This window comes from Cornus florida, unplaced genomic scaffold (genome assembly GCF_030987335.1).
Source record: "Cornus florida cultivar Cherokee Brave unplaced genomic scaffold, ASM3098733v1 CherokeeBrave_3.0.0_Hap2_Chr01, whole genome shotgun sequence".
Classification (NCBI taxonomy): domain Eukaryota; kingdom Viridiplantae; phylum Streptophyta; class Magnoliopsida; order Cornales; family Cornaceae; genus Cornus; species Cornus florida.
The window spans coordinates 93,276,724-93,287,302 of record NW_026775571.1 but is presented as its reverse complement, the minus strand read 5'-3'; the positions used below and the strand labels follow the sequence as shown (position 1 = coordinate 93,287,302).

Below are 10,579 nucleotides of genomic sequence, written 5' to 3'. Positions count from 1 at the left end.
ATTCTTTATAAATTATCTTTATTTGCACGTTTTTATATATTTTCAGGTTCATTGGCCAAAAAGGAGCAAAAATGGTGTTTTATTCAATCTTTGAATAGCAATGTGCTCAAGGCTAAGTTCTGGCAGCAGTGGAATCTGACTTTTCTCGCCATTTTTGACCAATCACACTCGAGAACTGGACTGCCATTAAAACATGACATATTTAGAGCTTCGAATTAACTTTCCAAATCTTCAAACGGTTTGTCATTTGGAGTTCAGAGAAGAAAGTTATGGCTGTTCTACCAAAGTAGTGCAAACAGGTCAAGAGGAAGGAGTTTACTAGTCTAACTTCGAGCGCTCGAAGTGCTAGTTCGAGCGCTCGAAGTGCTTAGTTCGAGCGCTCGAACTATGGGCAGATTCCTCTCCGGGAACCATCACTTCAGCCCACTTGCACTTTGTTTCCCTCATCTCTGATTTCCATCTTTATGGGTTGGTTTGAGATGTCTTTTGGTGTTTTTTTTGTGCCTTGTTTAGTGGGAGAGGATGTCTACGAAGGAGGGGAACCACACAAGCAGATCATATCTCATCTTTGCAAGATTTTTGGAGAGAGAAAGAGGAGGAGAAGATAGAGTTCTTGAAGCCAAGGAAAGGGAGCTCGAAAATGGAGGTTGCAACCAAGCTTCTTCCTTCTTCTAAGGCTCCCATGGGTAACTAAACCTCCTTCTAGGGAGGTGATGAAGCCCCTCCCTTGTAAGCATGTCCTAGTATAGTTCTATTTTGGGGATTGCAATGTATAATCTTTGGTCTTTTCATGGTCTAGAGTATCTTGCCTCTTGTAATGGATCTTCATGTATTTAAATGATTAATATTGAGTCAATTATCTATCTTTGATGGTTTATTCTTTTAATCATGTTGCTTGCACTCTCATGGTGACAATGGTAGTGAGATCATGAAATGGTTCAATGGCATGTTGATAAGGACTTTGATAGATCATTGCTTAGGTAAAACCTTTGATGATTTATGCTTATTTCTTACCTTCATGTGCTTCATCATTTTATCTAGGGATTGATAGTCTTTCATTCAAGTAAATATGGTTAAGCTACACCTTAGTTAGGTAGTCTAAACATGTTAACCTTTGATGGATTATGCTTGCTTCAGATTTAATGAACTTCTTGAAGATATTATAGCAACCAAGTGTTGCTATGTATCATGACCATAGTATATATTGTTTTTTCCCCCAGTTTAGCTCTAATATAGCATGTGTATAGGGATGGAGGCGGGTTCACTTCCCTAGTCCTCTTTATTTGTATTTCATCTCCTTTAAATTCTTGCAAGCTTTTATTTGATGCACTTTAATTTCATAGCTTAAGTGACAACCAACAAATCCTCTATGAACACCTCTATCATTCTAAAAAGACCCTAGACACTTAGGTTGCCATAGATTAGCGCAATCCCAGTGGTTCGACTTACCCGACCAATAGTCCTATTTTACAATGATTCGTGCTATTGCGAAGGTTGATTTATAATTGTAATCGACTCAACCGATCAGTAGCTCGAGGATACTATCCTTTCAGGAGCACGCCAGATAAGTACTGGCCAGGTGTGCTTATTTTCAGAGATGGTGCCACTCAAACAGACGTCGTGGCACGTATATCAACAATATCTAAAAGAAAAGAAAAGAAAGGATAATTATTCTTGTTTGGATAACATAGAGGAAATGAAAGAAAAGAAATGATAGTGATCAAATTACTGTTCTACCTTTACATAATCACTTCATACATTATCCATTTCCAAAATCTTGTTTATTCATACATTATCCATTTTCAAAATCTTGTTTCTTTTTTATAGCTCAATGACATGGGTAAAAACAAAAGTGAAAAATAAAAATAAAAAAGAAAAAGTATCACAAGGCTTAGATGAACCATTCAACATGGTTGAAGGTAACAGTTTTCTTTAACCCTTTTTATGAGCATGTGAAAAAATTATTTTTGTTGTATCTGTTATACCTATCCAACTCAATTCCTTTCCATCCTAAATTTTTTAATAACTTTTAGTATTGTCATACATCCTTGCATTTCACTAAGCATATTGGAACATAAATGGAATTACTTTTCTGTATGTTGATTTGTAGAGTAGATTTTTGGTATTAATAATTTATAACTTACTCCACTATCCTTTATCTCCCTATTTCTCCCTATCCTCTCTTTTCTCTCCACTTAACCCACCCAAACACACTCTCACACTATCCTGATCTCTTTTCTTTTCTCTCCCTATCCCTCCAAATCTACCCTACCAAACACACCCAAATGATTTCCTGTGATTCTATTGTGCTATCACAATGCTATTATATTCCGTAACATTGAAATTTTGAGACAACTGGGCCAGGTTCGAATATTGTATACTTATTTACTTCTCAGCCTAGGTCACTCAGGATAAACCAGATACATTGAATGAGTTATTAGAGGATGTTAAGAAAATGGGTTTCAACCCTTCCAAATTGCAATTTGTTATTGCGGTTCATGCATTGATGGCAATGAGCAAATCAATGTGGAAAAGGAGGATAGAGGTTTATCAGAAGTGAGGTTGGTCTGAGGAAGAAACAATGTTGGTTTTTACAAGATATCCGTGGTGTATGACGATATCCGAGGAGAAGATAACTGCGACACTGAATTTTTATGTCAACACAATGGGTTGGAAGTTGTCCCTAGCCCTTCGTTCACTATTAATGGCACTGAGCTTGGGTAAGAGGATCATTCCCACGTGTTCCGTGCTACAAGTTTTGTTATCGAAAGGTTTGATTAAGAACCCCATTAGCGCAGCAACATTTTTGGAGTCCATAGAGAGTTTGTTCCTCAAGAAGTTTGTGACCTGTTACAAGGAAACTCCTCAGTTGTTGAAACTATATAAAAAAAAAATTGGACCTTTCAAAATGACATGGTCATGATTATGAAGGTAAGAGTGGAACTTATTAGTTGTAGAATATCTACTGCCCAACTGAAGTGAAGTGACTTACACATCCCATATTCTTTTACTTACTTTCATTTCCACCTTCTGCTCTCACACCACTGCCTTTTCTAATTATGTCTTTGTGAACAATTTTATGTTTTTTTCGATTTTAATGATCGTAATTAGATTTTATTTGTTAAGTAACTGGAGTCTCTGATTTTGAAACAAAATACTTAGAGATTTTGTGCAGCATTAATATAGGTTTCAGTAATCACGTATCCATTTAGTTGAATGATTAATTATTTTTGTGCAAATGTGACACTGCAAGATCTTCTTAATCTTTAATTCGAACCCTTTTTACTCGAAAATTGCTAATTTAATTCAGTTCTACTTCAAGATAACATTTTGTTCCAATTTCTAAGCAGTTGCTGTGGGATTTCATAATAATCTGCGCATACATTGTTGTGCTTTATGAATTCTTTATGAATTTATCTCTTGTTTTGTGGATTCAAAACACACTTTGTGGATTCACAGTAAAACCCGTTCCTTGCGCTACGTCAGAAATATGAAAACTATATATATATATATATATATATATATATATATATATATATTAAAACTATATACCTATTTTTTAGTATGTTACTGTGATTATTAAACTAATAGTTCAATTGACTTTGTAATCTTTCCCATGCTAAATTTTTAAGATGAGTTTGATTTTGGTGCCTCAATTTTGGGTTTCATTTTTATAAAAAATTATTATATATTTGTTATAAACAGAAAGAATTTAAGAAATTAAGATTGAGTTAAAGTCACAATTTTGAGAAGTAAGCTAAAATTGTAATTGTGTTTGACCATAACTCTTCTGATAATTCCTAATTACAAGAAGCCCTAGCTTAACAGCTTCCAAAACTAGCTAAGGAAGCCAGGCCTAAGTGACAATCAAAAGCACAAAACAGCAATGGGCATAGGCTGCCGAGGATACAGATTAGCAAGAAACAACCCACAGCAAAGAAATAAAAGCACAATGATAGCTGAGAACGAACACCCAAACCAGAGAGGAGGTACTCTCTGAGAACCAATAAACAGAGTCCAAACAAGCTCAAAATAGCAGCAAACAATGAGGATTACATTCTTCTCAATTTGCTAAACAGTAACAAAGAAGGCTCCCTCACAGTATCAGCAACATTCCATATAATTTGCCTAGCACCCTAAGGAACATTAAAACCAACATGAAGACTGATTTCTAACTGTTTGATCAAATTTTTCCACTGAATTCCAATCCCAATTATTTATCAAAAAAAAAATCCCAATCCCAATTAAAAAGATCCAAAAAACCATTTAAAATTGCAATTGAAAAACAAGTGCTCTACCAATTCCATAGGTATCGAATATTCAATTAAAGTGTACTTGAAGGATAATAATAAGAGAGAAAAAATCACAAGAATTTGCATGCTAACGGCCAGAAATTGTTGTAACAGTTACATTGTTTACAGAAAAATTCCTTTGGTTCTGTTGAGAAGACTGTATATTTGAGACACCTTGTATTTGAGTAAATGCAGGCTGCTTTGGAGTTGGAAGATCTGCAATTTCCCTACTAAGCATCGAAAGAACAGTAGAAATAGTTGGCCTATTATTGGCGAATTCTTGCACACACAACAGTCCTACATGTATGTATCTCAAGATCTCCACTTAGAAGCATGGATCAGAAATTGTTAGATCTATAAGCTTTACAATCATATCTTATTTCCATAATTTCCATGCCTGGAGAGAGTAACAAACCTATTAAATGTTGGATTAGGAATTTGAATGTAAAGGAACTATGGAGTGACTGAGACAAAGAATCTTGTGAACTTACAAATCCTAGAAGGCTCGATGACTCTTCATCATGATAAAAGCTAGTGTTTTTTCGTCCACTTACAATCTCTAATAACAATACACCGAAGCTAAAGACATCAGATTTTTCTGATAATCTCCCTTCCATTGCATATTCAGGGGTCATATAGCCACTATTATGTTATTACAGCCCAAATAATTAAATTATTTGAGTTGAAGTGCCCCATGAAAAAGAAGGATTATCACGTGAATGATTAGTCATTTTGAACAAAGCAAAAGGTACTTACTAAGTTCCAACAACCCTTCCAGTGTTGGCTCGGTCTTGGTTGCCTCCAAAAATCTTTTCCATGCCAAAATCTGAAATTTTCGGATTTAGATTTCCATCCTCTATGAATAATCTTTAATCTGGAATCCCTGTGAAGGTAAAGTAGTCCTCGCCCAATCCCTTCAATAATGTTGGCACATTTTCTCCAATCTAAGAGTTTTTGCTTGATTGGATCTGTAAGAATATTGAAGAAAAGAAAAAAAAACAAGTAGCTTAAAGTTATAGGGAGAATAAAATTGTTGTTGAGACCAAATGTATAGTTTTAGTATATCAGTATGCTCCCAAAGACTACAACAAGAAAAGGCATTTTGTCTTCTCAACACAAAAAGTTTCTGAAATAACATAAAGAGCTTTTTCATGAACAAACAAAAAAGAGAAATCTGTCCAAGCTTTTATTTGGCATGTATTCATAGATCAACATCTTTTCTTCTTCTTCCACACAGCAGCCAAGAAGTCTAATAAGATTGCGATGCTGGAGTTTGGAAATTACCATAACCTCATTTATAAACTCCTCCAGCCCTTGTCCAGAGGAACTCGAAAGCCATTTGACAGTTATATCTTGTCCGCTTGGCAATTTTTACTGAAATTAGAAATGAAACTAATTTCTTTCTTTTTTTAGTACAGAGTAAAGCTCTTGACGAACATGTATTACCTTGTACACAGGACCAAAACCACCTTGCCCGAGCTTATTGACTACATCAAATTTTTTTGTTGCAATTGCCAGTTCCTCAAAACTGAATAGAGGTAGGTCTTCAAGTTTAATTTGGTTCAGATTATCTCCAAGCATGTTTTCATTCGAACAATCTAGATTCACTCCCCCTCTTTTAGTAATAGGTAATGTATATTATAACAACAATATGTGCTAATCTCTTGAGCAAATTTTAAAAGGGCATATACCTTGTGGTCTAGCCATCCACCTCCAGGAAATATAGATACAGATTGCAACGGTTAATGACCCTATGACCGCTGCAATTGTGATAACTAGTTTTGCGCTTCTCTTTTTTTCTATAAAACACAAGCTTTTAGAGAGTACTTGAGTTAACATGGATTAAAAATTTGAGAATTTTTACTTATGCTATTATAATAGAGTAGCGAATTTCTGTCAGGTGGCTTACATGATTGTTTAAATTCAAGTGATATTGGCTTATTCTGAATCATCAGGCAAAACTAACGGAATAGGCATAAGAGGATTACTTAAAGCACATATTATTGTTATATTATGTTTTTAAGGATGATGAAAAACACTAAGCAAGTTCTGAGTATGCAACACGAATGTAAAGATCTGTTCCACCATAGGAAAATTGTTATATGTCAATTAAGTCTCCACTCCAGTGCATACAACCAATGCCAATATCATTTGCATAAGCCATACAAGAACAATTATTTAATCACTGGCTTCTGCACTCGACTCCTGAAACAATTGGCAACTCCGCAAATGCCGGTACTTTTACTGTCTTTAGCTTGAGAAACCCATCTTCTTTGCCCTTTTCACCACCACTAGTGTCATCTCTCTCACACTGCAATTGTCTCCTCCTTGCACGTCCACTGCTCCAACTTCCTCTACTCCATTCCTCCATGTTATGTGGATGAAACCCTTGTAAATAGGCGCAAATTGGTGAACGCTACCCATTGCAGCTTCCAAAAGGACCACACTTGCCATATGCATCACATCCAGTATGTTGAGCCGACCACCAAAAGTCCCAAGTTTCCTTTCCTTTTTGCTGGTACTTCAGAGTTAGATTCTCATCAAACTATTGAATTTTTGTTGCTCAAATGAGGTCAGCAATTGCATCACCTATTGTGTCATCATCAACTTGCCAACCAAGGTGAGTGATCAGCAAGTAGGCGTGGGCAGCAAGATTGGAAAATGTCAGCTACAGACTTTATATATACTTGATGACCAAGTATTTTAGTGACAGATTGTGGCTATAAATAGCTCGTGCCCTCATGGTGTTAATCATCCCAAATCAATTGAGTGAGTTTGTAATATCAGTTAGTGGGTGAGAGAGTTTTGGTGTAATTGGGTTTTGGGTATGAGCCACTTTGCCTTGTATCTCTTTATTTCTATAGTGAAATATTGTTCTGTCTTCTCCCCGTGGATGTAGGCATAACCGAACCACGTAAATTCTTATCTCGCTTGTGTGTGTGCCTATTTTTTTTTTTTTCTTGTCATTATTTTTCTCTTGTTCTCATAAACTTCTATTCGATCCTTTTTTCATAACAAACTGGTATCAGAGCTCAGGTTCGTGTATTGTGTATAGATACTGTTCACACATATGGTACTGTTCACAGATACTATTCGGGTACTGTTCACAAATACAGTACTATTCACCGAGTAATTTTTTGGGGAGTTTTTTGAGATGTCAACCAGATACGAGATTGAGAAATTTGATGGCAAAATTAGCTTCAGTCTTTGGCACATTAAGATGCAGGCCCTGCTGACTCAGCAAGGTCTAAAGAAGGTTTAGGAAGCAGCTTCAGTGGCAACTGCTACAACGAGTGATTCGGAAAGTGACGATTATGTTCTCATGACAACCTTGTGTTCAGGTATGTCATTTAATGATAGTTGGATTCTTGATTCTGATTATTCCGTTCATATATGTCCGATTCTTTCTCTTCCTATAAAGAGGTGAAAGGTGGTTTGATTTTGACGGCGGACAGGAAAGCTTTCAAAATTTTAGGAATTGGAACAGTCAAGATCAAAACGCACAATGGGTTGGTGAGAACATTGTCAGATGTGCGACATGTACCGGATCTGAAGATGAATCTTATTTCAGTGGGTGTGCTAGACTCCAAAGGTTACAAGGTTGTAACAGAGGGTGGAACAATTATGGTCGTGATGGATTCTCTTGTAGTGCTACAGGGCACCAAGGTGAAAAATTTATATCTTCTCCAAGGGAATACAGTAACAGGTGGAGCTTCTATAAGGTCTTCTACAGTTAGCAGAAATCTGCGTTCGGGTCTTGGCAAAAGAAGTGTTCGAAAGAGGAGTTACGATCCTAGTTCTCAAAAGGGTTGTGAGGGGACTACACAACGTGGTGGGAGAATGAAATTCGTTTTCAGATGGCAACCGAAATTGCAGTAGTCCTTACAGGGAGGCAGACCCATGAGGACAGGTGTGATATTAACTTGCAATAATCTTAGTGGCAATGAGATAGTCCATTCGAGTGCTATTAAGATGCATAGGAAGCAAGTAGTTGGTCACAATAGAGATGCGAGGAAAAGTCAAGGATGTCCTGTTCTCCACAAGGGTGAGAAGATGACTTTTCATTACCAGTCGGTGGTTTGTGGGTGGTTGGAGAAAATTGCTAAAGGATATGTCAAACTTGGAATTTCTGAGATTGCTTTTGGAAAGTATTTAGAGTTTGACACAAATACTAGAGGTATGCTTGTGACTGCGCAAGACATGCATGGGTTAAAGAATGAGAGCCCAAGGGTTAAGTTTGAGGATGACTCAAACTTAACTAAAATTCTTAATTAATTTGTTTTGTGGAGAAGACAGGTTGTTTAGCAAAGATACAGTGGCTCTTTTAAATTTTCGCCAAGGTGGAGATTTGTTGAATTTTTGTGGCTCAAATGAGGTCAGCAATTGCATCACCCATTGTGTCATCATCAACTTGCCAACCAAGCTGAGTGATCAGCAAGTAGGCGTGGCCAGCAAGATTGGAAAATGTCAGCTACAGACATTGTAAATACTTGATGACCAAGTATTTTAGTGACAGATTGTGGCTATAAATAGCTCGTGCCCTCATGGTGTTAATCATCCCAAATCAATTGAGTGAGTTTGTAATATCAGTTAGTGGGTGAGAGAGTTTTGGTGTAATTGGGTTTTGGGTATGAGCCACTTTGCCTTGTATCTCTTTATTTCCATAATGAAATATTGTTTTGTCTTCTCCCCATGGATGTAGGTATAGCCGAACCACGTAAATTCTTGTCTCGTTTGTATGTGTGCCTATTTTTTTTTTCTTGTCATTATTTTTCTCTTGTTCTCATAAACTCCTATTCGATCCTTTTTTCATAACAAGAACTTAAGGTATAGTATAACGAAGTAGGCTCATTTTTGTAAGTGTAACTTGCATCTACGATTCCTTCCTTCTCATCCGCAACTTCAAATTTGTACTATACCGAAACCATGTCAGGTATGCCAATAAAAATCTGCCCATTCCATGGACCACTCCGCCAATATGGATGACTACCATTCCATATTTATGCTTCTGGAATATTCAGAGGATTTATGCCACAAGTGAAGCTTCCAGTGGATGGATCTGAAAGGCTTTTCCATGAGGTCATCTGCGTCTTCTTTCCTGTAAGCTTGTTGGCTCCAAGTTTCATTTTCGGCAAGAAAGAATCAAAAGGGTGTTCAAAACTCTCCCATATCGTGTTTCCATTGGAGTCATCTCGCAAGATAAGGTTCCCGGAATCTGAAAGCTGAGCACTTGAATTCATCAAAGAATTTGGCGGTACTTCTGATGACCAAACAATCTGTTTCTGTCCATCCAAGACTATAAGATTCCCATCGTTGGATATTGCCAGAGTCCCAGAAGAGTCATTCAAAGGTTGATCTCTATTGGCAACCCATACGGGCCATACCACAGCCTTGGCTGTGATATCGTTGTACCAGATACCAACATACCGGTTAGTAGAATTACTCTTGCTAAAAAATCCCAGTTTGAAGGTGGCACCACTGGAGACTATAGTTTGAGGGTCAAGGATGGGTTGAGTTGATGTAATTGTGTCAATGTTGGCGGTGCAAAATTGTATAAGAACATGAATTAGAAGAAGAGTCATTAAGCTTTTACCATGGTCCATGGCAAGTCGAATATTTTTATTGGTATTGGTAGAGTGAAGAGTGAAGATGGAAGGCGTGATATCTTATAGTTCCAGTCAATTCTTTATTTCCTCCTGAATACGGTGGAGGAACCTCATTAATTATTTTCCTCCTACTTCTTCATATTGGAAATACATAGTGAAAGCTATGTGTTTGAACGCAAAAAAGACTTTTTGTGCCGTAATTGGTGTAACGTCACAAAATTGTGGTGATGGAAACAATCTGTGTCTAAGTTTCAATAGAGCATTTCAAATGGGGAATGCGCAGAATTTTCAACATTATCATATTGATAGGAACACAATTTGTGTCTAAGCTTCAATAGAGCTTTGTGTTTTTTTTTTTTTTTTTTTTTACTGAATGCTTCAATAGAGCTTCGACATATGCATTTAATTTTTTATTTTTTTGAAAGGCTATGCATTTAAATTTTAGAAATTCTTCAAGCGAGGTAAACGTAATTATCCCAACATGATATAATATAGCATCTGTCTTTCGGTTTATTCACAAATAAACATATTATAATTGCATTTAGGGGAAAAAAAAAAAATTACATGTTATTATTGCAGACTGCAGATGTTTATAGTGAAATTAATTTAATATTTAACAATAATTAATCACTAAAACTAACTAAAACGTTATCTTCAAGTGATAAGATTTACCTATCATAA

General features: G+C 36.4%; 1 pseudogene; it reads right to left on the bottom strand.

Annotated features, from left to right (window-relative positions):
* Positions 1-4,372: 4,372 nt before the first annotated feature.
* Positions 4,373-9,895, bottom strand: LOC132277635 (G-type lectin S-receptor-like serine/threonine-protein kinase At1g11330; annotated as a pseudogene).
* Positions 9,896-10,579: the final 684 nt, after the last annotated feature.